At 36.8% G+C, this 27,004-nt stretch overlaps 1 pseudogene; it reads left to right on the top strand.

Annotated features, from left to right (window-relative positions):
* The first annotated feature begins 151 nt into the window (after window positions 1-151).
* Window positions 152-27,004, top strand: LOC140524317 (bromodomain testis-specific protein-like; annotated as a pseudogene).

Below are 27,004 nucleotides of genomic sequence, written 5' to 3'. Positions count from 1 at the left end.
ATTGTGTGCTAAATAGACAAAGTTTGTATAAGTTATCTCACTGAATATGCAATCTAATAGGGGCTATACCCTACCTAAGTAACTCGAATACCGATATGTATATTCATATAAATATAAGTGCATGTGTACATAAGTAGATATATGTGTACACATGTCCTATATATATATTTATATATATATATTCATACAAATGTATATTTGTGTATATACACATATGCATGAGAAGCACAGTCATAATGCTCTGCGAGTTTCAGTGGGGGAAAGAACACTAACTTTCAAGAAAAAATAACCTCTGTGTGAAGGTAGCATGTGAGTTGAGTTTTAAAGGATAGGTATGAATTCAGTAGCTATAGATCCTGGGAGTATACGGAGGTGAAATGAACCTTTGAACTATGGAAACTGAGTAAAAAGGCAGAAAAGTGACAGCGAAAAATCGAGTTTTTCTGGACATTATTTAGCAGTGAGAATTAAATATGGAAACTTAGGGGATTATAAATTACCCGAGGGCCTAGATTTTGTCTGTTGCCAAGTCATTTAACCTTGAAGCTTCAATTTCTTAATCAAGAAAATATCATACTTCACAGCATTTTTTTTTTGGAGGATGTATCTTGTAAGCCTCTAACTGTTGTATTATATAATGTGTGTTATTAATATTTCATGGTAGGGTAAGGTGCATTAATTTTATTTGCTTGGTTGGTGAAAGGAGAACCATTGAAGAGATTGACTTGACTTCAAGTATCAAGATGTCAGGCAGTGATCTCTTTCATGAAAACAATGGTTAAATTACTGAAATCTTCCATAAAATGGCCCAAAATGTCAACAATCTTGTCAGTGTTCTGCCTAATTTTTGTAATTCTTCTGTCAACATGACATATAGTACAGTGTCCTGGACACCATACCAGGAACAGCTAGCTTCAGATTCTGCCTTATACACATACCAATTGTGTCAGTATTAACATGTCCTTTGACTTCTCTGTGCACAGCTTCTTCTTTTGTTTTGAATGTTTCAGCTTATCATTTCTCTTACCGTCAGCTTCACTTCCTGCTACAATCAGTGTGGCTCCATCTAGCAACCGAGTTTTTCTTGTTGCCTCAGTTTTGCTAAACACTGAAATACATGAAGAATTGAAAGTTACCAAGGGAAACCAAATATTCAAATCTGTTGAGTCTGTAACTTGACATAACACACGTTACTACCTCTGGGTTAGGTAACAATTTGGCTCCATGCCTCTCTGAAGAGCAAAGGGGCAGCTCTTTTGCTTAATACTCTGAAGAATTTTTCGCTTTGCTGTTTCAGCTATATTTGTTTCAAGGTACTAGAAGTCTGGCCAATGAATAAATGAAGATTGATATTACCATATGAATCTTGCATGGTTTTTGGTATTATACATCTCTAAAGGAGAAGCCGTGTTTCCACACAACTTTGTAAAATAAAACGCATTTATGATACTTATAAAATCATTCAGTATATTTGAAATATATAGATATTAGGTATATCATCTATTATATTAATCTTATTTGTCCCATCCAGAGTACACATCAGAATATTTTCTTTCCACACATATTTTTCTCATACTGTGAAGAATTCTGAGCTTTCATGTTTTTTTCTGTTAAGTAATTTATCCCTCAGGGATCTTTTTTCATTTTCTTCAATGCTCATAGACAAATAGGTTATTCTGATATGCAATGTGATTTTTTTGACAAAGTAATATTTTGATATATTCTCCGGATTTATGCGTGAATATTATTTTGCCATTGCAAGAGTATTTCAGTTCTGGGAATACTGCTACTGTCTTGCAGATTTTAAAATACTCGTACTTTCATTTTGTATTTTTGTCTGTATACATCTTATTAAACTTGTGAAACTTGAGGATGCTGTTCTTGGATAGGACTGATCACTACAACGTGAAAAAGGCATTGCCCACTACTCACCAGAAAAGTTAAGAGTTTATAAACCAAGATTCATGGAATTACCAGAAACAGGGCAAAGGATATCTGGGTTCAAGCACCAAAAAGCAGAATGGAACAGAGAACTCCGTTGCCTCAGGTATGAGACTCGAGATTTTAAATAAAGCCTTGGAAGCATTTTTCTTACTGTTGAAGAAAGGTGACAGAGGATTTCAGGTTAGAAGGGCAAAAGGACTACGTCATTAAAGCAGTATTATTTTTGAGCCTTACTTTTTCATTTGTACTCTAGGGATATCAGGAAGAGATGCATTTTTAGTAAAATTTGAAAATTGTAGCAGAATTATTTGTGTTTTATTTTTCAAAATGAAGTAAAAAAAATCAACTCTGAATAATCAATAATAATGGGAAAATGGGTAGAATTTTATATACGTCCCCCTCTACACTTTTCTCCAGTCATCCCAATGTGTCAAAACTCAGGAATAATGAAAAAAATCTGTTGTTCTAGCTAAATAGAATGTATGGAATTTCTTTTCATTGAATACAAAAAAGAAGTTGTACACAAATAAGAATATGACCCATTTTTGATAGAAGTATAATGGCCTCGAGTAGCCTGGATAAAAAATGTGTTCCTCACTGATTTTGATGAAGGCTAGAAGGGGGGGCAGTGAGACCGTTCCCAAGATCATAGTACAAGCGGCAGTTCCCTTCGAATGAATGCAAGGACTCAAGCATTTTTGAACTCAAAGTAAAGATTTACATTTTTCAGCAGGCAAGGGTCCTTAGGGCACCTGCAACCTCATCTGTGTACAGGTAATGTTTCTAGAGCATTTTCTATAGTAAAACATGGGCCAAATAGGCTCTTAAAGGAACATGTAGTTTTGCTACTGTGGAGGTATTTTACCCAGCATTCGTCTGGAAACGAATAAGGGCCACTCCATGGAGGTATGATTTTAGGCCTGAAACATCACTAAGTCAGCTAGTGGTCAGGACTGACCACTGACCGCAGGACTGACTAAGGAATACCGTCCTGCTCTCATGAATATCTTGCTGGAGAAGATAAATGAAAGGTAGTGTACTTATATGCAAGTCTAAGACACATATGATTGGTCAGTGAGTAGTAAATGTCATGATGAAGTACACAACCAGGTCAGCCAGCATACAGCTGTTTAAACTCATGAATTCTATAGTTGGAGCTTGCTATGGTATCAGTAAATGAGAAAATAGTTGTTGCTGGGGCAGGCCGTGTCCTTGGACTGGGGAGGAACTGCCTGAAATAGTGTTTTGAGGCTAAGAACAAATGTTATCTTTGAAGAGAAATGTGATTTTGGAATTGGAGTCCAATCACATCCAGTCAAGCACCCCATCAATTTCTGACATGTCCTGACTTTGTGGGCCTGTGCAGACCAATAAATTCTCAGTGCCACAGGTAATTCAAAAAGGTAAACTTCAAAGGGCAAAGCACGGACCACTCTGCATCAATAGAGGGAGTTTCTTGACAATGAGTTCCCTACATGGATTTAGTTCCCCTGAAATGAACGTTCTTTTTCCTTTAGACATCCAGATGAGTATATTCAAATGGCATTTATTACTTCCTTCCACTGAACTGTCATTGAAAAAAGGCAATTTTTACCTAGGTTTATTCTGAAACAAGAGGAAATGAAGCAAGTGACTGCAGAAATGCTATTTGAAAATATTAGACATCAGTTAAGGAAAAAAGAATGATGATGTAAAAAAGTGGAACTCAACAGAAACTTCAATGCTTTCTCAGAATTCTGGACCTTGAACTGAGAACAGTAGCAAATCATTTGAATCAGGGAAAATGGAATTTAAAAGTCACTATTTCCATCTCTTTTTGTTAAGAATACTTATGGGTTTCCTGGAAATAGGGAGGTGAGTATTATAGTCTCTTTAATCATAAGAAAGGGATACGATTTTTATATCACACAAGTATAAATTGGTCTCAGGTCATAGAAGAGCTCAGAAAGGATTTTGAAAATCACATAAGAGAAATAGAGGGAAACTGGGAAGAGAAAGGAAAGTAAGACAAAAAGAATCATACGCAAAATAGGAGTCAAAAATTTCTTAAACGAGACCAAAAGCATCTTGAAGGAAATAACGTGTTAAAAATAAATGGACTAGACGAAATGGCAAAAGAGGTGGAAAAAATCAATGAGGAGAAGAATGCCTTAAAAAGCAGAATCATCCAAATTTGAAAGGAAATTCAAGAGTTCGTTGAATAAGTGATTCCTTAAAATTAGAATGGAGCAAATCGAAGCTAACGAGTGTATCAGAAATCAAGAAATTACTAAGCAAAACCAAAAGAATATAAAACAGAATATAATCTGAAATATCTAACTGAAAAGGCATCTGACCTGGAAAAATAGATGCAGGAGGGATAATTGAAAAATTCTTCGACTACTTTAAAGACATAATATAAAATGAGTCTCTACATCCATATTTCTAGAAGTTCTAAAGGAGAACTGATATTCTAGATATTCTAGAAACAGAGGATAAAATAGAAATTGAAAGCAGGCACCTATCATCTCCTGGAAGAGATATGAAAAGGAAAACTCCCAGAATGTCATAGCCAACTTCCAGAGTTCCCAGGTCAAGGATAAAATATTGGAAGCAGCCAGAAAGAAATCATCCAAATATTGTGGAACAACAATCCCGATAACATAAGAATTGGGCGCCTGGGTATTAACAAAAGTCAGAGAAGTTGGAATATATTCTAGAGGTCAAAGTAGCAAGGATTAAAACTGAGACTTACTTACCTATCAAAATTGAGTGGGGGAAAATTATATTCAATGATGCAGAGGAATTTAATACATATTTGAGTAAAACAGAGCTCCACAGAATAAGAATCTTGCAAATACAAGACTTAAGAAAAGCATGGAAAGGAAAGTAGGAAAGAGATATCATAAATAACTTATTAAAATGAAACTGTTAACATTCCTACATGGAAAAATATTTGTAACTCATGAGACTTGTCTCATTATGATAGCTGGCGGGCACTGGGTGAGCTGAATATCAAAGGATGGTATTGAAATGTAATATAAAAGTTGAGAGAGGAATGTACCGGGAGGAGGAGAAAGGGACAGGTGGAATGGAGTAATTTATCTCACACAAAAGTGGTAAGAGAACGCTTTTACGATGGAAGGGAAGAGGAGGGAGGTGAGAGTGAGAGAGTCAACCTTACCATCATCAGAATTAGCTTAAGGAAGGAATAACATCCACACTCTCTTGGGTATGGACATCTATCTTACCGTACAGGAAAGTAAGGGGAAGGGCATAAGAGGGGGGGATTGACAAAAGGGGAGAAGTTTGGGGGAGGGGGTAATCCAAAGCAAACACTTTGAAGGAGGGACAGGGTGAAATGAGAGACGAGAATAAATGGCAAGTGTGATTGGATGGAGGGAAATATAGCTACTCTTTCACAATATGATTATTTTGGAACTATTTAGTATGACTTCAAATGTCTAACATATATTGAATTGCTTGAATTCTCAATAAAGGTGGGTGGGGAGGGAGGAAGGGAGAGAACTTGGAACACAAAGTTTTGAAAACAAATGTTATAAAATTGTTTTTCCGTGTAAATGGGAAATACAACAGGCAACGCAGTTTACCAAGCTACCTCATCCTAAACAAGACATAAAATAAACAATGTCTTAAATAAATGAGTTATGTTCAATCATTTGTAAATATGCACACATAAATATAAAACAAAAAAAAATTCCTGTATAGTAGCGTTTGAATGTAAAATTACAGTCTAAAAGGCCATGGAAAAGTACAATGGAATTGATACTTTGTGAAGTATTTCTCCCAATACAGAATCAGCATGATGTAATGAATACAATAAGCCTCAAGTCCAGAAAGATCTGGTTTCAAATGTTGACACAGAGTTCATCTTACCTGACTCTGAGCCAGAGGTCTGAAATTGGCCCGAATTTCTCCACAAAACTCAGTCCTGGGGGAATCTATTTGACACCACTGATCTCTCCTCACCTTCCATAAGAATGTAAGTTCCAGAGAAATCCTCTCTTTTTGCAGAGAGTATTTCCTTACCTGAAAATTCTTGGCGAATGAAATTTCAAGATCATTCCGTTTTGCTCTTTCTTACATTACACTTTAGTATACATCCCTCACTATTTCAGAATAGTTCGTTGTTCTCTAGGATCTTTATCTTTTACTTATTTTCTTATTGATTTACGTAAAATTATTCAAGTCTTTCTACATGGGGGAAAGGCAAAGTCTTCATAAGTCAGAGCACTGGATGGAACCTGTTAATCACATGAAATTCAGTAAGAATGAATACAAAATTATATAATTAAATACAAAATAGTTTCATATGCATAAATTGGAAGAAATAGAATTGGACAGCATTTTGTCTGAGAAGATGTTAATCTTAGTCAGTTCTAAACTGAAGCTGAGTTAGTACTGTTATCTGAGAACCCAAAAGCTAGTGTAATTTTGCATCCTATTCAGAGAAGCATAGCTTTCAAAACAGACAAGGTGAAAATCCCTGTGTACTCTGAAGTGAATAGATTTACTTATCCTGATTAATTCATTTGTGACTCTCACAGAATTATGATAAATAGTAAGAACGATGCCTAACAGGAAGACCCTGGGGGTCCATGACTTGTGAAGATCTGTTAAAGGAACTAAAGATATTGATTCTTATGTCTTCAGGATTTTGAAGGACAGTCATTTTGAAGAAAGATGAAGCATTCTGTGCTTCAGACTGAGGATCAGAGCTCGGAGCAATGGATCAGAGTTTCCAAAATGTACATTTTTAGGGTGAATGTCAGGAAAAAATTGTTAACCAACAGAAACATCTTGAAACAGAATGCGCTCACTTGAGACGTGGTGGCCACCCCCACCTGTGAAGACTTCAGGTTGAGGCTTGTAAGAGTTAGGTCCCTAAGAATTGATAAGGCTTGCCTTGGTTACTGACTGAGGTTGCTTTCCATCTTTGAAGTGCTATAATATTTTGGCTTTTCATTTTCGGTAGCCTGCATTTCTTTGAATCTATAAAGCTATTTTCCTTGCTTTTTCACATTCTATATTCCAGTGGAAGGTCAAATGTTGTTGCTGACTTTGGAAGGAAAAAAGATGATTAAAAATTTTCTGAAATTGTTGTCCCCAGGACGAAGAAGAGCTCATCTCAAAGAGACTTTTTTCTGGAGCTGAAAGCCAGAGTTGAACAAGGTGGAATTGTGAATAATCCTCTTGGAAGCAGAAAGAAAAAGAAGTAGCTTCTTCCCAAATCACTGACATTTCTGAGGTATTCACTTTGATCACTTTCCAACCTAAGTCCATATTTTAAAAATCAGGATCGTGCTTCTTCATTTTGGGACATATTTGTCATCCTCAGTCCCGTCCATCTGTCTACAGCACACAAGTCGGGACATGGCTGGTTATCAAAATCCGCACACGCTGTTTGTTAAGTTTGGTTGTTCCTTTTTCCTTTTTCCTTCAATGGCCATTCCTGAGACCCAACTCTACTTCAACTCAAAAAATTCCTGGATTTCAGTAATGCCTTTGCCTTTTCTGGTCAGAGAAAAGGAGGAGATCATCAGTGTCATTAACCCCTAAATTAGTGGGAGAAAGGAATGCAAACAGGTAGAAAGGGACACCTCCAAAACAAACCATTTTTATTCCTTGATTAAGTGATTCATCTCTTTGTTCTTTTCACGAGAGAGATTAAGGGTTACTATATATATATGTAGAGAGAGAGAGACCAAATACATATAAATAGAGCAATAATATATAATATGTAATATAATAATATAATATATATACATATATATACATATATATGTATATACACACACACACACATATTATTAATTTGCTGTATTTCACTTTGTTGTCTCATTCATGTTCCATGAAAGAGAAGTAAAAAAATATTTGCCGCAGAAAAACTTTTCTTAGATTCCTGACCTCTGGCTTTATCTATGACCTGAATTCCTACATTCGTTCTAATTCAATATTGCTCACCATGATAGTAATACATATTCATCAAATTCTAAATTTACAATTTTGCATTTTCATATTTTCTTCAAAAGTTGTTTGCAGGAAATCATTTGTGTTGGTGGCCCCCAGTAATCCTTGGTTAACGGTGCCTTGGAGTGCTCGTTTTAACTCAGCTGAAACCTCCTCATACCCTCCTGCTAGACTCCCAGAAAGGATGTCACAGAATGGAGCTAATAAGCTTTTTGATATAACTCTTTCCACCAGTCCTGAATGGGGAACAATGATCCTGGACCAGTTTTACTATGATAGGAGTGCAATATGCACTTTTTACACTTTGGCCTCAGTAATGCTTTCATCATTCTTTTAAAATATGATGGTGAAGGGTAGGTTACCATCACGAGGAGACCGCACTGCAGATCTCACTTTTTCCATCCCGAAAATGAGAGGTTTTGACTTAACAACTTCTAAAAGTTTTAAATCAGTGTTGCTGTGAAAACGTTACAGCTATCAGCAAAGAGAATTTTCTGAGGACTTCTACTAAGAAATTTATGACTTATCACTTCATTGTTCTGGAGATAATATAATTGTAACAAGACAATGATTCTAAACGTAGGACAAATGCTTGTCTTCAGCTCCTAAGAGGAATTAGCTATTCCAACAGCATCTTTGATTTGGAGTTTGAAGAGATGTGGTTTGAAACACTGCTACTACTACGTACTGAGTGTGACAATGGGCAGGTTATTCAGTAATGTGTCCTACCGTAAATCCTGATGTGTAAAATGGGGAGAATAATATAAATATTTCCTTCATAAGTGTGTTGCAAATTTTAGCCGTGATAATATATTGGAAGAACTTTCTAAAATACCTTAAAAGGCAATGTGGCATGAAGACTTCACACAGGCCTGAAAGGATTTATTAGAAGTGATGATTAGTGATACGAGCAGAACCAGGAAAACTCTGTACACAGAAAAAACCACAGTGTGCCACGAATTTTTCTGGTACGCTTAGTAATTCATTGCCATTCAAGTACCTAAAAAATTCTGAATGGCCTTTAGAGGCAAAACGCCTTGCACATCCTGAGACAGAAATACTGAACTGGATCACAGAATGAAGCAGACCATTTTCCTTTGGATTACGTTTTGTTTTATGGTTTCTCCCATTCATTTTAATTGTTCTCTGCAACGTGACAAACAGGAAAATGTGTTTAATAGGAATGTACGTGTAGAACCTATATAAGATTGTACACAGAATCAGGGAGAGAGTGTGTAGAGAGAAGTGATGGAGGAGGAGGAAAGGGAAAACATCTAACCTATATGGAAGTGACTGTAGAACACAGAAAACAAAAAAATAATTTAATATATAAAAAAGGCAATGTGTAAATATTAAATATTTTTATTTTTATTGTAGCGCTTTGACTAAGCAGTTTGGAATAGAATGGATACAGCAAAGGAAATAAAATATGCTGAAAGGCAGCTTCGTGGGACTAGACGTTCACTTCATATCTTCTGATTGATGAAGCACTTTTAAGACCTGTTCTTTATGAAAACTGAGTCTGACAGAAATGTGAAATAGGTGAAACTCCCTTAATTTAATTTTTTCTGAGGAAACTCTGCTTCTTGATATCTTAGCATTTATTTTGAATTACTAAAGAAAATCAGAATACATAATTTTTTTTGAGTAATAATTTTTTCTGTTTGTTATATTTAGATTCCTAATGGCAATGAGAAAGAAAAAAATGTCTGTTGCATAAAAATCTAATCCTACACGACGAAGTTGCCAACCTCAAACTCGAACTAGACACAGTAATAATTAAGGATGAAGAAAAAGAATGTCATTGTATGGAAGATATAAAAGTTTGAAAATAAAAGATTGTGGAGCTTCAAAAGAATTACAACTGAATGCAGAAGTCTTAAGAAAAATTACATTCCAGTGCAGTGGAAAAGTACATGATCTGACGACTGAAAATGCAGTGCTGAACTTTAAATTGGACAATGCAAAGCAGAGACAGACTAGAGAGGGTAATTGCATCATGTAGTTCCCATGTGATTTCTGCTGTTCTCGATCATGAGCAAAGTCAGCCATCAAACTAGCCCACGAACATTCCTTTCAGGGAGAATGAGATGAGTGGCTTTGTTTACAATACAAGCTATCATGACACGCCTAGCTTAAGAGAGAACAATGGTGTCCTTCCTCATGAGCTGTCTAAAGCTGAAAGAAAAACCAGTAGTTTACAGCATGAGCTGTCTGGTGCACGATTGCCTCAGGGAAAAGATACTCATTTGAAAAGCATACAGAGAGAATTAAACCTTGCCCAACAGAAGAAAAGGCACTTCAACACACAAATCAACTGAAAAAGGGGAAACTGAACAAATACGTTATCAAATGGGAATCTATCCAAGAAAGATTAGCAGAAATCCAGAGTGAAAATATGTTGTTTCAGCAACAGCTTGAAGACACCCAAAAGAAAACCATGACTAAAGAAAATTTCTTGAGTGATTCCCAGGTACTGTTCATTGATCTCTTGAATAAAGTTTGTGCTGACGCTGAAAATCAAGTTCTTACGGTAGAATAGAGAAATAAAGTGTTGACCAGTGAATGTATGTACTTAAGAGAGCAAATGTGTACATATGAAAATGCGAAAGCTGAAAGCGAGGTAGGGTTTTAAATATTCAGCTTGGGTAAACATTTAACTTTTTGAAATCAAAGTCAAAATTGTTTTGATGAAGATAATTTAAGCATTTGAATTTTCAGCAGGCACCCAATATTATTAACTATTATTGTCAAAATTTTGAAATGTAAGAAAGAAGAACGAGAAACAATAGAATGATAAAATAATACCATAAGAATGCACAAGTAAGTGTGAATTTAATAATAGTAATGAAATGTAATACAGTAAAATACAGGTAATAAAGTTAATAAAAGTAAATACTTAATATATAAAATTAAAATTTTTATGAAATAAAAATAAATTTTCATAAAGAAAATATTTATGTAGAAATAAAAAAAATAAAAATATGTAAGCATAAAAATAATATTAAAAAATAAAGTGTCAATATCATCTTTTAGATAAGATGACTCACTTTGCTTAAAGAAATTGTATAGTCAATGAAATTTTCTTTTCATTAGTATAGATAGTGTAATCTCTTGTGCATAGATATTGATAAATTGATTATTCTAATTCCTTTCCAAATATTCCATTTTCCTAACGAAATGGAATAAATTATTGGAAATGCTAAAACTTCTGAAGAATCCTACAAAATTTTGCTAGGAATAATGTAGCAATTAAAATCACATATCTCCCTTGAGATACTGGTGAGTATTAGCATTACCCTTTTCATAAGAATTTTAAAATGTTCATCAGTCTGACGAGTTTTTATTCATACTCCTTTGAACTAATTTTAGAAACTTTGAAGAACGAATCATATTTTTAGTGGAATTCCAATGACTAGTCTCTACTTTCCTTTAAAATTTAGGACAGTATTTCTATTAAAACGAATATAATTATGCACTAAGCATTAATATTTTCTGTTACTAAGCTTATTATTTTTTGTTTTTTGCAGCTGCAAAGTCAACCAGTACATATTTACTTTTGGGGGGATTTTTAAAAAAAATTTATTTATTTAGCTTTTAACATTCATTTTCACAAAATTTTGGGTTCCAAATTTTCTCCTCATTTCTCCCCTGCCCCACCCCAAAACACCAAGCACTCTAATTGCCCCTATTACCGATCTGCCCTCTCTTCTAACATCCCTCCCTTCCCTTGTCCCGATCTTCTCTTTTGAACTGTAGGGCCAAATAACTTGCTATACCCCATTAGTAGTATTTCTTATTTCCTAGTAGTAAGAACAATACTTGAGAGTTGTTCCTAAACTTTGACTTCCAACTTCTCTTCATCCCTCCCTCCTCACCCATTCCCTTTGGGAAACAAGCAATTCAATATAGGCCATGTCTGTGTAAGTTTGCAAATGACTTCCATAATGGTCGTGTTGTGTAACACTAACTATATTTCCCTCCATCCTATCCTGCCCGCCATTGCTTCTATTCTCTCTTTGGATGCTGTCCCTCCCCAAGAGTGTTGACTTCAAATTGCTCCCTCCTCCCAATGCTCTCCCTTCCATCATCCCCCCCACCCTGCTTATCTCCTTGTCCCCCTCTTTCCTGTGTTGAAGATCAGTTTTCATACCAAAATGAGTGTGCATTTTATTCCTTCCTTTAGTCGGATTGATGAGAGTAAGCTTCATGTTTTTCTCTCACCTCCCCTCTTTTTCCCTCCACTGAAAAGTCTTTTGCTTGCCTCTTGTATGAGAGATAATTTTCCCCATTCCATTTCTCCCTTTCTCCTCCCAATGTATTTCTCTCTCACCGCTTAATTCCATTTTTTTTAAAGATATGATCCCATCCTCTTCAATTTACTCTGTGCTGTGTGTGTGTGTGTGTGTGTCTGTGGGTGTGTAATCTTACCAACTACTCAGATACTGAAAAGTTTGCAGAGCTATAAATATTGTCTTTCCATGTAGGAATGTAAACATTTCAACTTTAGTAACTCCCATATGACTTCTCTTTGCTGTTTACCTTATCATGCTTCTCTTCGTTCTTGTGTTTGAAAGTCAAATTTTTTTTTTCAGCTCTGGTCTTTTCATCAAGTGTACTTGAAAGTCCTCGATTTCATTGAAAGACCATTTTTTCCCCTGAACTAATATACTCAGTTTTGCTGGGTAGGTGATTCTTGGTTTTAGTCCTGGATTCTTTGACTTCTGGATAATCACATTCCATGACCTTCGATCCCTTAATGTAGAAGCTGCTAGATCTTCTGTAATCCTGATTGTATTTCCCCAGTACTTGAATTGTTTCTTTCCAGCTGCTTGAAATATTTTCTCCTTGACCTGGGAACTCTGAAATTTGGCCACAATGTTCCTAGGAGTTTCTCTTTTTGGATCTCTTTCAGGTGGTGATCCGTGGATTCTTTCAATATTTATTTTGCCCTCTGGTTCTGGAATCTCAGGGCAGTTTTCCTTGAAAATTTCATGAGAGATGATGTCTAGGCTCTTTTTATGATCATGGCTTTCAGGTAATCCCAAAATTTTTAAATTGTCTCCCCTGGATCTCTTTTCCAAGTCAGTTGTTTTTCCCATGAGATATTTCACATTATCTTCCATATTTTCATTCTTTTGGTTTTGTTTTGTGATTCCTTGTTTTCTTATAAAGTCATTAGCCTCCATCTGTTCCATTCTAATTTTTAAAGAACTATTTTCTTCAGTGAGCTTTTGGACCTCCTTTTCCATTTAGGTAATTCTGCTTTTTAAAGCGTTCTTCACCTCATTGACGTTTTGAAACTCTTTTGCCAATTAACTTAGGCTATTTTTGAAGGTGTTATTTTGTTCAGCATTTTTTTGGGTCTCCTTTAGCAAGGTGTTGGCCTGCTTTTCATGCTTTTCTTGCATCTCTCTCATCTCTCTTCCCAGGTTTTCCTCCACCTCTTTAACTTGATTTTCATATTCCTTTTTGAGCTTTTCCATGTCCTGAGCCCATTGAATATTTATTTTGGTTGTTTGGGATACAGAAGCCTTGACTTTTACGTCTTTATCTGACGGTAAGCATTGCTTTTCCTCATCCAAATGTATGAGAGGAGATATCTGCTCACCAAGAAAGTAACCTGCTACAGTCTTATTTTTTTTCCCTTTTTTGGGCATTTTCCCAACCAGTTACTTGACTTTTGGGTCCTTTGTCAAGAGTAGGGTATTCTCCGGGAATCTGTGAGATTTGACTTCCTCCAAAGTGGCACAATCAAGCGTGTCCTGGTCTGGATGCAGAGAGGGATTTCTATGCCAAGAATCTTAGCAGATACCTCTCCACTGGCACTTGGCCTCGAGTTCCCAAGTCAGCACTTGGGGCTGATTTTCAGATAGGCTGGATGGCAGGGCCATCATTCAGTGTGAGGCAAAGAGCAGCTAGCCCAGGGCCTCCACCCAGGGCAGAGGCAAGACTCAGCTCTTCAATGGCCCCAGGGGTTTTTACGCTCCAACAAGGGAGCTTCCATAGGGGCTGCTGTGCAAGATCTGTGGCCACTGCCTGCTGTCAGAGCTATGGAAAGCCGTCTCCCTTCCTGGCCTGCTGATTGAACCCCGTCACTGACCTTTGGTGCCTGTGGGCCAAGGGGTCTGAGGCCTCACTGTTGCAACTGCAGATTCAGCCCCTGAGGTGTCCTCACTAATCTTACTTTTTAATTGTTTGGGCGTCCCTACTAATTTTTTTTTTATCTCAGTATTTTTTATTGTTTTAATAACTATCCTTGCTCAGTGTCCAAAATTGCAGTTTCTGGAATCATTGCCTTTTATTTGTTGAATATGCATTGCCCCTTACAATCTACAAGCAGTTCTCATTCTCTCTGATTCATCATCAATTCAATGGGGAAACACGTCATAAAAAAATTTTTAAATTTTATTTTTAGTATATATGGTCATGAATTTGAATCCAGTCCTTCCATACTACAATTCAGTTTACTTGTATGAATTCAGTTAATTAGGTCAGTTTTATTTTCACAAGTTTTTATTGCCATCTTTCTGCTTTCTCCTTCCTTCAAAAATTTACTAGACGTTATTTAAATTTAGTGTTACAAGGCACTTAATATTATCTAATAAGAGATAAAAAAGATTTGGTTCCTTTTATTTTTTGGTTTCATTTTCTCTTACTCATTGGTGCATTCATATACTTTGCTGTATGGTGAAGTGAAGATGATATTTTGTAGCATATCTCTCTATGCATTTGTGACTGTGTATTTCTGTGCATATTTGGACATATGGATATGTGCATATGAATGAATATACTTATGTATGTAGAAACACTGACCTTGCAATATACTGTGTATACATAAGTGGAAAACTACCCTATTTTTATTGTTTCCATTTTCTCTGCCCATTGGCTACAGCCAGACGTGTAATTCCTATTCTAATGGATAAGAGAATTGCTTTGAAGGCTTGGCAAAGAGAGTTGAACATGTGAAAGGTAGTTAACAACGATATATGTTGCGGTTTTGGCTGCGAGCAAACTAAAACATACTTGTCAAGTCCTTTTACTAAGCCTGATAAGGATATCAGCGCCTATGTTCATTCTCCAGGTGAAACTCCGAGAGGAACGAAAATTCATCCCTTTCTTATGCATGTCTTCTTCATTGTAAAGGCAGGAGCAGAGAAAGAAAGTAGTTCACGTTTCTGAAAAAGGGAAGGGGAAACCCCTAATGTTTCTATCAAATATAAAAACTATTGATTATACCCACTCCATTACATCCCCTTCCATGTCAATTTCAGATAAAAGGGTTTAGTCCCTAGGTAACTTTGGAGGTCTTTTAATTTTTCTCTGAAAGAGGTAATGGGGAAATCAGGTTGAATGCATTGCTTAATGGGGAGTACACTGAGCAAGAAGAAGACAGCATTTGATCCATGCTGAGTGGAGGTGAAGTTGTATAGTTAATTGAGCTTTGTAGTCTCAGGAGCCAAGTTCCAATCCTTTTCTCTCTCAATGACTGCCTTTAGGACCGTGAGTAATTCAATTAACTTTTTTGGCCTTCAGTTTTCATGTTGGCAAAATGAGGTGCTTGTATTAAATAGTCCTTAAGATATCTCTAGCTCTAAATCTATGGTAATTATGAATATATAAATGAAGTTAAGTTGAATGAGAAAATATTAATTTCTGTTCATTTTAAAAGTGTATTCGTTTTTTTATGAGCTAATATCATGTCATGGAATCATGAACAGAAATAATTTGGAAATATTTCACTCAGGTTACAGTAAGAAAGCTTCAAGAAGAACTTGCTGATTCTTTGTGATATCAGTCCATGACAGTAGTTTCACAAGTTGCATCATTTTATCGAACTGATTTTGAAAATAAGAAAAAACTACAGAAGAAATTAGATCAAAGGAAAAGTAATGTATGTATGCATAAAATCTGTAATTTCTCACTGGTTAATGGAAAGTGTGTTGAGGGTGCTATTTCCTTTATTTCATCAATATTATAAATTTTCTGAACACTCTGCCTGTCATTTACACTCACATAAAGCCAGACATAAAAACTCCATCACCTGTACACTTGAATTTTAATATATTAAATTAAATTGATATTTAATATTTTTTTTTATTTTTCATTTGTAACATATTTCATATCACATAAAACAATTCCCACCTTTGGTCGGGTGATGTCTCTTTTAAAGTGTTCACAATGTAGACCACAATGTAATTTTTTTTAGCGGTATTCAACTGAGATAGTAATGATAACTATGTATGCTAACTTCATAAGCCCTTGTTCTAATTGTCTCCACATTCCTACTAAGAAGTAGACGACCTTAGCTTACTGTTGTTGTTCTAAACTCCTAAGCCTAATAGCTTAATTTTAGACTTGACCTTGGATGTTCCCCTACCAACAAGCTATAATTTAATTGATCTCGTATTAGGCTTACCACCCTTTTGACTAGAGGAAATTGCCACTAAGTGTTAGGACATTGCAGCGAAAAACAAATCTCCCCAAATTCCTGTCAGTTTCAGGCAGGAATAGATTGTCAACTTGCATTCACTGAGGCTTCGAGTCTGATAGATATCAGTGGGGAAATTGAGTCAGGAGAATCCTACCTCAGCCCAGGCTGTACAGCCGCTCTCCCACCCTTCCCATGAGATCACCTTTTTCAATTCCTATACAGGTTTAATGGCATCATGGATTGGAGGCTCAGATTACTATTTTGCTATCCATATATGGAGTTAGATTCAGAAGAACAGTCACTTAGTAGTCTCATAGCATCTTCCAATAGCAAGTTGCAATGACCACGGTTTCAGTTATGACTATAATTTCACATTGGCTAAGGCACATCTTTTGAGAGAAGTCTTAAGTGACTTCCATGCCGTTCTATACCTGTTTTAGTTTCCACTTAAATAATAATCATAAAAACAAATTTACCAATCAAACCTTAACCTTTCCATCAATGCCAATTTTACCCCAGGTTACCTGACTCTAGGAGGTTTAGAACAAAATTCATTTCCCCAATCTAACGATGTCTCTGATGTAGTCTCAGTAATTAATTCTGTCAATTGTTTTAATGTTAAGTGCTTTAACATCACTTTGTAACATGTCCAATTATTCTCCCTATCTCTCCCGTCCCCACACGAACTAATTCCCTGCATTCTGATTACCCCTTCACTCGATGAGCTCTCCCTTCCATCACACCACACCCTTCCCTTTTCCCCATCTTCTGTCTTATTTTTTAGGGCAAGATAAATTTCTGTACCTCACTACCTGTGTTACTTGTTTATGGGTTATATGCAATAATAATTATCAGCATTCCTTTCTACTGCTTTGAATTCAACCTTCCTTCCCTCCCTCACTCTTTCTCTCCCTCCCTTCCTCCCTACTCCTCCCCTTGAGAAGGCAAATAATGTAATACAGACTAAATACAGGTCGTTTTGAAGAAGACTTCTGTAATGATCATGTTTTCTGATACTAAGTATATTTCCCTGTATCCTGTTCTATTCCCCGTTATGTTTTATTCCTTCATTTAACCTTCCTCCTTCCCAAAAGTGTTTATATCTAGTTATTCCCTTCTTCCATTTGCCCTCACTTCTATCATTCCCCTCACCCCTCTTGTTGTCTCCTCCCCTACATTCCTCTAGTATAATAGAGACTTTTATACCAAATTGAGTGAGCATTTAATTTCCTCCTTTAGATGAATGTAGAGAGAGTAGCATCACTTACCCCCTGTCCTCTTCTCCCTTTTCTCCTCCATTGAACAAGATTTTTCTTTATCTCTTGATGAGTTATAGCCTGTCCCATTGCATTTCTCCCTTTCTCCTCCCAGTATTTTACTCCCTCACACTTTAGGTTTTTTATATATATTTTTTGTAGATATCCTCTCTTCTGATTCAACACAGCCTGTACTCTTTGTCAATGTGTGTGTGTGTGTGTGTGCATGTGTATACAATCCTTCCACCTACCCAAACACTGAGAATAGTCTCAAGAGTTATAAATATTTTCTTTCAAAGTAGGAAGATATACAGTTCAGCTTTAGAAAGTTTTCTATGACTTTTCTTTCCTGTTTATCTTTTCAAGCTTCTCCTGATTTTTGTGTCTGAAAGTCAAATTTTCTATACAAGTCAAGTCTTTTCAACATGAATGCTGCAAAGTCCTCTATATCACTGAATGACCATTTGTTCTCCTGAAGTATTGTACTCAGTTTTGCTGGGTAGCTCATTCCTGGTTTTAATCACATTTCCTTTGACTTCTTGAATATGCTTTCCCTAGCCCTTCCATCCCTTAATGATGAAGCTAACACATCCTGTGTTATCCTGATTGTATTTCCACAACACTCGAATTCTTTCTTTCTAGCTGATTGCTGAATTTCCTACTTGACCTTGGAACTCTGAAATTTGGCCACGATATTCCTAGGAGTTTCTCTTCTCGGGTGTTTTTCTGGAGGTGGTAAGTGGATTCTTTCAATGTTTATTTTGGCCTCTCGTTCTAGAATATCAGCACTGTTTTCCTCAATAATTTCATGGAAGATAATGTCTAGGCTCCTTTTTTGATCATGGCTTTCAAGTTGTCCCATAATTTTTATATCGTCTTCCCAGGATCTATTTTCCAGGTCATTTGTGTTTCCATTGAGGTGTTTCAAATTATCTTGTATTTTTTCAAACTCTTTTTTGTTTGTTTTCTAACTGCTCGGTTTATCTTACACTCATTCGTTTCCCTGAACTCAGTTCTCTGTTTCAGAGAACTGTTTTGCTCACTGAGCTTTTGAACCTTCTCCTTCTTTTGCCTAATTCAACTTTTTATTGCCTCCTTCTCCTCCCTGGCTTTTTGGACCTCTTTTTCCAATCGAGTCAGTCTCTTTACAAAGGTTTTATTTTCCTCAGCATTTTTGTGATTGTCTTTGAACCAGGTGCTACCTTGCTTTTCGAGTTTTTCCATTGCCTGAGTCTACTTTAAGTTCAGTTTGGAGGCCCTGGAGGCAGAGGTCTTAACTTCCTGTGACAGTAAGTCTTGTTCTTTCTTGTCTGAAAGGATGGGAGGAGACAGCTGGTCACCAAGAATGTAACCTTTGATGGTCTTACATTTGTTCCCTTTTTGGGGCACTTTCACAGCCATTTACTCTCACTCAGGGATGACGTTTAGATCAGCTGCTCCCTACTGCCAGAGGCTTTCAGTTGAGCTTCTTGAACAATGGACCCAGGTTACTTCCCACCCTCTGTGGCTTCCCGTGTCTGCTCCTGGCCTCTGCCATCACTTTGGGCTATTGCTGAAGAAATCCCTTTATCTCTCCCCAGCTGGGAAATCGCTCCCCCATTGACTTTGGGTGATTTCTGTGTTGCTTGTGGGTTGAAGTAAGTGGGATCCTCCCTGTTAGGAGCTCTTCCCAGAGGTCTGTTCAGGTCCTCTTCCTCCCAGTGCCACATGGCCAGGGTTGAGCTCTGCTCTGCTCAGGGTCCTATGAGAGAGACCTTTCCTGTAAGATAGACCTTTCCTGTAAGCCTGCAGGTTGCCTTTGACTGGAAACCTCTTTCGCTCTGTTGCTCTGGGGCTTCTGTTGCTCTACACTTTGTGGAGAGACCTTTTTACCGTTATTTTGTGGGCTGTGGGGGAAGTGCTAAAGTATATGCATCTTCCTACTCCTCCATCCTGGCCCCACCCAATATTTAATCATTTCATAGCATTCACTGTTTATGTATTTGACAATTTTGTTTATCTAGCCTTACACAAAGAATCAGGTATTTTTCCAACTGCCAATAATAAGTAAATCATTTCTATCATACTTCATATTTAGAAGGACCTTTACATTTATTTCCTGATTTATTCCCCCAAACAGCACTGTGAAGTAGAAATTATTTGTCTCCTTCTCTTCGAACTACTCCTTGAATAAAAGCAAAATGTCATTTCGTCAAAATTTGTAAATACGTAAAATACACAAGCAAAATGCCATTGAGAATGAAAGTAATTAGGTGGAGAATCTCATTATTATCTTCTACCTTAATCAAACTGACCTCACCATGCTGATTTCCAGCTCCATACCTTCATCACCCTCTTCTTCTCACTCAGTAACACTTCCCTACTTAGTATACCTATCCAAAACCTATCTACTCTTCACTTCAAGGTGACTTTGAATTACAAAAGTATGATTCTTTTGCCATAACGCTTTTTGAACTTTTCATACCTATTGAATTCCTAATCTCCTGAATTCCACTTAGATTTGGACAAACCATAATTTAGTGGTTAACTTTATACTGATTGCCTTATGGTGTTCACATCTGTTAACAAATTATCATGTCCTGATTCTAAGTCTTTCTTTTCCAACTAGATTGTGGTTCCTTGAGGACAAGAATTATTTATTCTTCATTTACTCAATAGAGCTTCCTTTTCCCAAAGTGTTGGCAGTATAAGTAAGTGTTATTACTGTAGTAGTACAAGAAGTTGTAGTAGTTGTTCTAGCAGTAGTAGCACGAGTAGTAGAAGAGGAAGAACAAGGAAAGTAAATGTTTATTTGTTGATTTTACCATGAATTGAAAGTTTACGTAACATTAAATTTGTTCTAAGGCAATAGTTGGCATTTTTTGTTTTTCTAGTCTTATTTTTTATGCATTTTCAATTTCCCAGAGACCCAGTGGCAAAATAGAAATTCAGTATAAAATTATTTCATTCTCAACATTTTTAGTATTAGAAATTGTTACGATGAATGTGAAGTTAATCATAGAATAGCATGGCAGTCAAATTCTCACAACCTGCTCCCTTTATTACTATCAAATACCTTTCTCCATAATCAGTTGCTTTCCCACAGTTACGTGTCATTATGTAGTAGGCTATTTATCATGATACCAGCCCAAAAGTATAGAAATAGATATTTCTGATAACCTTCAAAACACAGTTTCAACCTAGTACCCATCATACGTGGAAAACTAAGCAAAATCTATGCCAAAGCAGTCAAAAATAGAACTTTGGATGGTGAGAGTTTGCAGAGATACATTGGGGGAATTTTGTATAGAAATTTGGACCTAGACTTACAAAGATCTGCCCTCATATATGGTCTCAGGTGCTATCCGTGCAATCCTAGGCAAGTCACTTAATCTTTTTCAGTTTCCACAACCATAAAATGGGGAATATGATTGCACCTACCTCCCAGGAAGTTTGTGAGAATTAAAGGAGATAATAATTGTAAATCTCCTAACTTTATGGCCTTTATACTTGGCACATATTAGACAGTTATTAAATATTAGTTTCTGTGCTAAAGAAAGATAAAACAGCTGTGAATTATATAGAAATTATTACTGCCTGCCACATTTTGATAAGCACCTCCTAATATTGCAGAAGAGTTCTCTCAACCTGGTTGATATAAGTATATCTGTATTAACTAAGAAATTATTGTGAGATCCAATTTACTTCTTAAAAAAATTCTTCTATTTTGCATTTGTATGCTTGAGAAATTTTTCTTGGTTTCAGAGATCAGTACTGGAATGAAATATTTTTGTTTCTGTACTAACTCCCCTATCACAGGTCGTCTTCATTTCCCTCACATTCCTTTTGGAACACATAGGTGAAAATATTCACCTTCAAATGCTTTTGGTTTCAGGCTGCAGTCGAGAAAGTAGGCATGGACTGAGCTCTCGAAGGTATAGCAAGGAAGCAACAATTTAGAGTCCATCTCTGACAACATGAAATTGGTCATTTAATTCACATTCAGGGGAAAGTGGCACCATTTCTTGTCTAATTTTCCTGATGATGAAAGTGTTCACTATGTAAGACTTCAGTGAAATGATAGTTACTTTCTTGAACAAAACTTATTTCATCAACCAGTGACTGTTAATTATGTGAATAGTACTATGATAGGTTCTGAACAGGTTACAAAGACTTGGTGTAAGACATGGCCTGTTGCCTTGAAGAATTTTCAATCTCACTGGGAAGCCAATACAAAATAGAGGAATTTCATTTATTATACAAGGTAGAACTTAAAGAAGTATTAAATAAATGCTATACCTGTAAGTATTTATATAAAGGAGAGATCACTATAGTTGGAGATTCGCGCAGGTGGTGTTGATCCATTACTGGGTTCCCAACACCAATAATATTCCGTATAAATTTGCTAAGTTAGTACCTCTGCTGGAAGTACAATTGCCAAGTACCTACATTATATATGTATATATGTATATATCTGTATATATCTATACACACATGCATATATATAAGCATATGTGTATATATGTATATCTGTTCCTGTATATATATATATATATATATATATGTATATATATATGTATATGTGTTCCTGTATATATATATATATATATATATATATATATATATATATATATATATATATATGTATGTATATATATGTACACAGAAAAATATGCATGTGTACATACACAAATTTGTTCAAAATCTGCGTCTGAGTGTGACTTTTACCAGATTTTGAGTCCTAGCTCAGTCCATTGCCATCCAGATGATTTTCAACAAATGGCTTCCTGTTTCAGGCCTCTGATTCCTCATTTATTCCATGATGTGCTGACTCATCGCTAGTATCCCTTTCTGCTTTCACAATCTATAGTTCTAAAAGAGTAAACTGCACTTCTGTTACACACCTAGCAATGGATATGAATTGGACTGAATAGTTGTTGAGGATCCCTTACAATTTTGAAATGATATCCTTATTCCCTTTCGTTTTCAGTAGCCTCCTTTTCTTAGAATTTTTATCTCTTTTCCATCCTTTTTCACATTCTATATTCCAGTTAAAGTTAAAATGTCTCTGCAGAATTCTGAAGAAAAAAGTGATGAAAAACTTTACAATATTGTTCTCCCCAGGTTGAAGAAGAGCAAAATGACACTCAAAGACAAAGGCAGGGTCTGAGTGTCAGTTCTTTGCAAGATGGAATTCTGAATAAACCTCCATGAATGAACAAAGAAATAGAAGCTACTACTTCCAAAATGACTCAGGCTGGTCACCATTTCAAGTGAGCAGTAACGCCGATGGGTGAGTGGCGATACAAATATATGGAAGACAACACTCCATCAGGAAAAAGCTGTTCAGAATGTCTCTGTCAAGCCAACAGATGGCTATTGCCAACCCCCTTCCACCAGAGTACATAAATGCCAGAAAGACTGGCCTCCTCACAAACCAACTGCAGTAATTGCAGAAGGTTGTCCTGAAGGCTCTATGGCAGCACAGTTTCTCTTTACCCTTCCAGCAGACTGTGGATGCGGCCAAGCTCACTCTCCCAGATTATTACAGCCTCCTAAAGCTCTTGGAACATAAATAATATGCGGAAGCCTCAGAATGTATAGAAGACTTGAAAATATTGTTTTGCAATTGTTTTGCAAGCCAGGTGATGACATTGTTCTAATGACACAAGTCTTAGAGAAACTGTTTCTGCAAAAACTGTCTCAAATGCCTTCAGAACAACTAGTGGCAGGTGGAAAGGAAAAGAAAATGAAAAGGTACTCAACAATCTTTAGGAGTTTCCACTATGAAAGAAAAACCATTCCCTAGGGCATCAGAAAAGGTAGCTAAACAGCAAGTGATTCCATCTCCAGTATGTCCTGAGACATTACTTTCTGCATTGCACATTGCTAAAGCCGCTCCACCACGCTATAACACACAACTGTAACATAAGTTAAAAGGGGTGTGAAAAGGAAAGCAGATACTACAACCTGTATAACGTGGATAGATACATCAAGTAGCGAATCTTCATCAAGCCTGGTTGAGCACAAATCTGCTAAAATACCACTTGTAATAGAAAAAGTAGGGAAGAATATCATACCAGATTCTCAGCAAAAATGTAGAGTTGGGAACATGTTAAATTAACTGAGTAATTAAAATACCGTAATGAAATTCTTGAAGAAATGTTTTCAAAGGACAAGGTAGCATATACTTGACCTTTCCATAAGCCTGTTGCTCTAGAACTCCATAAGTACAATGATGTTGTCAAAAATCCAATGGACCTTGGCACAACTAAAGAAAAAGGTATAACCAGAAATGTAAGGATGCACGTGAATTTGCTGCAGATGTTCAGTTAATGTTTATGAATTGCTCCAAGTATAACCTACCAGATCTTGAGGTGGTAGTGATGGCAACAACACTTCAGATGTTTTTGAGATTCAGTTTCCAAGATCACAGATGAACCCATTGCAAGAATGTCTATGTGCTATATAGAAACGGATGTCACCAAAGCATTCTGTAGAGAAAGTAGCAGTGGTGCTTCCTTTGAAGACAACTCTTTTGGAGAGTCTCCTGATGAGCGAGTGCAAAACTTCAGGAGCAACTTAAATGTATTCATCAACACGTGCAAGTTCTGTCTAAAGTACCTTACCATAAGTTGAAGAAAAAGAATGAAAGATCTAAAAGACAGAAGCAGAAAGAAACAAAGAAATGTATCAAGAAAGATGAAAGTCAGAGGGAAAAAAATAAGCAAATAACTACAGAAAGAGCTGAAAAATTGCCTGCCAAACAATTCAAGGAACAAATGTTGGCAATAAATCTGGGGAGGAAGATAATGCTAAGCCTAGGAACTATGATGAGAAAAGGCAGTTAAGCTTGGCTATCAACAAACGCCGCAGAGATAAACTTGTGTGAGTCGTCCACATAATAGTGTCAGGAGAATCATCTTTACTGAATTCTAATCCTGACAAGATAGAAATTGATTTTGAAACACCAAAAGCATCAGTCCTGAGAGAAGTAGAAAAATACGTTATGGTGTGTCTGAGAAAGAGACCCAGGAAATGTCACACTGTGAAAACACAAGTGTCCAAGGCCACGCGGGGGGCGGGCACAAGGTTGAGCCAGAACAGCAGCAGCAGCGACGGTGGTGGCAGCAGCTCCTCACCCTGGGGTAGCAGCAGCAGCAACTCGACATCTTCTAATAGCAGCGATTCCCATTCAGGTTAGTGTCCCTTTTCCATCTCTCTGTGTAGGTGGCACACCTGTTCCTTGAAAGACCAGAACTGTTCTCTTTATGGAGTATTTGTTGCATGCAACAGCAACGTGTGATTTGTACTGCCAGGTCCATTTGCCTTGCTTTCCATCCCAATCTTTCCTTCCCACCTTCAAGTATGTGAACTTGTACAAGACTCTCATAGACTGGTAATGTTCCAGAGATATTAACAGTTGACGAAAACAGGGACGATAGCTTAATAAAACGTTTGAAAATGTGAAATCTCCATCAGCTTATCACAGTAATAAAGGGTTGCTAAAGGCATGTCACTTTATAGTGACTGTGACTATCATCAGGTTCCTCATGGAAAGCAAGCCTACAAAACGTTGTCTCTGGTGTGGGATATTTCATTCATAAATTCTCATCAGCAAAATGGGGAGGATGACTACAAATATGTGTCTCATAAGGGTCATCCAAGTTGTAGGTGACATGATGTTTTGAAAGTACTTTTGAAAAACCTTAGAAGGCCCACATAAATAATTAGGTTTTGTTACTTTTATTGTAACACCGTGACTAATCCGTGTGGGATAGAATGGATAGAGCAAAAGAAATCAAATATACCGAAAGCAGACAGCTTTGTGGGCTTAAAATTACAGTCCATATTTTCTGACTGATGAAGCACTTTTAAGACCTGCTCTTTAGGAAAATTGAGTCTGACAGAAATGTGAAATAGATGAAACATCCTCAGTTTACTGAAAACACTATCCTTCTTGGCCTCCTGGGGTTGATTTTGAATTTCTAAGCAAAACTCACAATACATGAATTGATCTTGAGTAACATATTTTCTGTTTATTATGTTTAGGTTCCTGTTAGGAATGAAAAAGAAAAATATCTTTTGGATAAAAATGGAATCATACAGGATGAATTTGCCACGTTCAAAGTGGATGTAGACACAGAAATGATTAAGGATCAGGAAAAATAAAATCAATATATAGAAGACACTGAAGTTTTAAAAGTAAAGAATGATGAACTTCAAAAGGAATTACAACTGATTAAAGAAGCATTAATAAAATTCATATTCCACTAGGGTGGAAAAAATAAAAGTTCTGACAACTGGGAATGCAGTGCTGAACTCTAAATTAAACAATGCAAAGGGAAGGACAGCAGTCTAGAGAAAGAAATTGCATCATACTGTTCCCTTCTGATTTTTGCTGTTCATGCTCATGAGCCAAATGGGACATCAGAGAGAGCTCTTGAAAATTCCTTTCAGGGACAACGTGAAGAATAGCTTCGTTTACAACACAAACTAAGTCATGACTTTTCTAGCCTAAGAGAAAACCGTGGTTTCCTTTCTTAAGAGCTCTCTAAAGGTGAACATCACCAGTAGGTTAGAAAAAGTGGTGTACCATGTACATGATTCCCTCAGAAAAAAGACATCCATTTGAGAAATCATACAGAGAGAATTGCACCATGAAAAACAGAAGGCAAAGGAATTTGAAAACACAATAGAACAGGAAAAGGATGAACCGATCAAATGTGTTGTCAAAGGGGCATGGTCAAGATGATGGAGTAGAAGCACGCACCTCTAGCACTCTCCTCCCACAGCCCATTAGATACGTGTAAAAATTAAATCTAAACAAATTCTAGAGCAGCACAAGCCACAAAATGTCAGATTGAAAGAGATTTCCAGCCCAGAGCAGCCTGCAAGTACACAGAAAAGGTCTGTCATGCTGTGCAGAGTGAACCACAGAATAGGTGGCACAGTGACAGGGACAAGACTGGAGCAGGCCTCAAGAAAGCACCAGCAGCAGCTGCATGTCCCATATTCCTCAACTCACAAATGCCAAAGACAGCTTCAAAGGTCAGTGAGAAAGCTCTTTCATTTGGGTGAGAAGGGAATGCAACAGTCTAATGCAGGACCCAGGCAGCTGCATCTTCCATTGTTGGAGCCCTGGCCTAAACCCCTGGGTGAATTGAGAAACTGATGTGGATCTCAATCCTGAGTGGGGACCTTGGGGTGAGAAGGAGTGGTAGCTGGTGTGGTGGAGTTGGTGGAGTCTCTGTAGAGGGAATACTGCTCAAGACCTGATCAGAGGCCAGGAGAGGAATCAATCCCTCCCCCTTGTTTTTGCCACCTCGCAGGCACTGAGAACTTACATGTACCTAGAGTATACCCTTCTCTTGATTAAGGATTCAAAAGTCAAGAAACTGGCTGGGGAAAAGTTCAAACA

The sequence above is a fragment of the Notamacropus eugenii genome, chromosome 2 (assembly GCF_028372415.1).
Source record: "Notamacropus eugenii isolate mMacEug1 chromosome 2, mMacEug1.pri_v2, whole genome shotgun sequence".
Taxonomy (NCBI): Eukaryota; Metazoa; Chordata; class Mammalia; order Diprotodontia; family Macropodidae; genus Notamacropus; species Notamacropus eugenii.
Note: the sequence above shows the minus strand (reverse complement) of the source record. Positions and strands in the feature narration are given on the sequence as shown.